The following is a 3,470-nucleotide window of genomic DNA, read 5'->3' on the forward strand; positions in this document are numbered from 1 at the left end:
ATAATTGTTGAAAAACATGATACTCAACCCCTAAACCCAAGTTCTAGGCCTCCCCCAAACAATGGTCCTCTATCTCATCTCTCCCTCTACTTCTACCCTCCCTACCATAGCAACACCTTTCTCTTCTAGCATTGCTCCATCATCAAAACCATAGCATCACTTAAGCTTGCTCTTCCTCTCTTCCTCTCTTTCTTTCTTCCTCAAATGTTAATGAATGGTTGTGGATTACAAGTAGTGACACGAGGGTGTGGCATGAAAGGGCATCGATGCTAAGATCAAAACTTTTTTGGGTAGAAAAAGAAAGTGACTTTATTACTTAATAACATTTTGTACATCATCAGAGGCCAACTATACTAGCAGTTCTGATCAAATAAGCACTTACATCTTGGAACCATAGAAAAGCAAAAACATAAAAAGTAAAGTCCCAAAAAAAGACTGAAAGGAGCTTCTCAAAAGTGGAAGAGAAGCTGGAGGCTTCCTCTTTAGAGTCACTATGAAGGGAATCTGAAGCAATAGTAGCAATAGTATCAGTAGAATGACTAGGAGTAGTAGCAACACCTTGAGAAGGGTCAATGGACATAGCACCCAAATCCTGCATTGAAAGAGGTAACACCACAACAAGTCCCTGAATCTGATGAGAAAGGTTAGAGGGTAGCTGAGTAGAGAAACCAGCACAAGGAACTTGAGTGTAGGATCCAGGAGAAGCAAAAGGTAGTTGATCGAAAGTGTCTACATCCATAGAGGGGGATTGGTTGGAGAGTCTAGCCACATAAGAATAGAGAGAAGGGCCATTAATATCTGAGGGGCACTAAACATAGGCAGCATCAGTAGAGGTTGATGAGGGGGTGAAGAAGCTTTGAGAATCAGTACCAACAACAAGAGGGCTCTGTGCACGTGCAACAATGGCAGTGGAAAGAACCTTGGCTGAGGAGCCAGCCAAATCAAAAGGAACTTGAAGGGGGCCATCAAAAGGTTGTGAGGAGGGTCTTGGAGGAGAAGAGGGTATATGAATGGGAGAACCAGTTGTTGATGTTTTCCTCTATAAGAAATTGGGTAGCTTGGCATGTTCATCTACGATAAAATAATGACGTCTATGTCTGGAAATGACTGCTTTTAACCTATGATGTTCAAGGTTGTAAGCACTAATGAAGAAGTCCAGTCTTCTCTTTTCCTATCCCACCATGAAGCAAACAGAGAATCAACACATAAATCTTTGTGATTAAATTGAAAATTATTTCTAGAGACCCATATGAACCAAAGAGCATGAGCCCTGATCTGGAACCAAGGCTCATACCTTACTTTGCATGCATCCCGTAGTAAGATGGCTTTCCAATTTACAGGTTCACCACACTCAATCTAAATAAACTTCCATACTCTTCTAGCATGAGGGCAAGCAATAAATAAATGAAAAACATCCACCACAGAGTCTAGGCATCTCATACATTTGCCATATCCCTTACCAATTCTGAGTCCTCTAGAGTTAGACCACAATACTTTGTGAAGAATAAGCCCAGCAAGGCAAGACATTTTCTCAACCACATTCTTAGCCAGTTGTCTCCCTTCCAACTAACTGGACTAAACCTCCCTTCCAACTCACTTCTCCCTTCCATAGGTCCAACTCACTTCTCCCTTCCATAGGTCCAATCTTCCAGTCCTGATGTTGGTTAGTTAGTGAAAATTCCCTTCTAATTTCATGCCATAAATTCCATCTGAAAGCTCTTTATTCCATAGCTGACCCCAAGATTGGATACCCTTCTTGAATAACATGGCAGCCACTATAAACTATCATCTGTCAATGTGCAGCTTTTGAATATTGAAGATACCCAAACTGAGTCAATGGGCGTAAATGATACTTTGCCAGAGAATTGGAGGAAAGATTTTATTTCTTCAAATGCACCCCAGATAGACTTTGAGAGAGGACTTCCCTTGGTCTTACAAGGTTCAAGGTTAAAGAGAGCAAAGGTAAAAGGATAATTCTTCCAATTTGGAGCCCTGCAGGGTCTAATGTGTCACATGTTTCTCATTAGTAGCAGCTGAGCCATCTGGATGTAATATCACTTTGATAATCCATGTGGCAAAAAGCTTTTTGGTAGTAAAAGAAATATCTATCACCCCTAGTCCTCCTTCTTCTTTGGGCTTAATACAGTAGTCCCACCTTACTTTAGATCTTTTGTTTTTTGCTCCCCATAAGAATGATCTTCACAACCTGATGAATCTATCAAGACTTGTTTTGGAAGGAGACCAACAAGAAAGATAAGAGATACCAATGGGATAAAGGCAGTGGTTAAGAACCAATTTTCTTCTAGCCAGATTTGTTTGGAAGCTTCTCCATTTTTCCAACTTCTAAAATCTATCTAGTACCCAATCCCACCTCTACTTCATTGTGACCTCAAATCCCATTGGAATGCCCAAAAGTCTAAAAATTGTCCCTTTTTGTATTTTGAGGCATCCTAGCTATTGGAGAATTCCTTGATCCTTGCCACCACTAAGAGTGTCAAACCCTATTTTGTAGTGGTTCATAGAGGATCCTGAGGCTTGAAAAAATCTTCAAGGCGATTAATCCATCACACACTTAACATCCTAATCAGTATTTATAGGGGTCAAGGTGGTGTCATCAGCAAATTGGTGATAGACCAGCTGTTTACCATTAATCAATTCAATATCTTTAAGACTTCCCTCTTGGATTTGACTTCTAAGAAGCCACCCAAGGGAATCTATTGCTATAGCAAACAAAAGAGGAGCTAAGGGACACCCTTGTCTGATTGATCTCTTCAGAAAATAGGGGTCACTCATCTTCCCATTGACATTAACCTTGGCTGTAGCATTAGCAAGAAGAAGTTTGACACTTGACACAAAAGAAGGACCTAGACCCATATCCTGTAAAGATTGAATTATAAAATCCCATTCTAGCTTGTCATAAGCCTTGTTAAAGTCAACTTTAAGAAAGCATATATCGTGTTTAGTTTCTTTAGCATACTCACATCCATCCCATATATTAATAATGGCTTCAAGAAGGTGGTGTCCTTTGATAAACACCTTTTGCTCTCAGAAATTTTCTATCAATTGCTTCCATAACTGACCTTGACCATGAGGTGAGGTTCAACAAGACAGGAGCAAAAATTGTGGATAGTGTTGGCAATCTTATTGGCATAGGAGTAAGGAGGAACAACCTATATGAGACAAGTGCTCTTACAGCCATCACTGGAGCAGGCACAAGTAGACTTTGGCACAAAATATTTGGCCACATTGGATTTACAATGCTAAAGGAGATGCAAAAGTAAGGTATGGTTCTCACTTACTTGCAGCAGCAGAAATCAAAGAACCATGTGAAGCTTGTATGATGGGCAAGCAACAGAGAAAGGCATTCCCACAAGAAAGTAAGAATAGAGCAAACGCTCCTTTAGAGTTGGTGCATGTTGACTTCTGCAGTAAGATGCCTACATAGGCCTTGGGGGGATCTTCCTATTTTT

The sequence above is a fragment of the Dipteris shenzhenensis genome, chromosome 29 (assembly GCF_047967505.1).
Source record: "Dipteris shenzhenensis isolate YYH24624 ecotype China chromosome 29, Dip_SZ_1.0, whole genome shotgun sequence".
Classification (NCBI taxonomy): Eukaryota; Viridiplantae; Streptophyta; class Polypodiopsida; order Gleicheniales; family Dipteridaceae; genus Dipteris; species Dipteris shenzhenensis.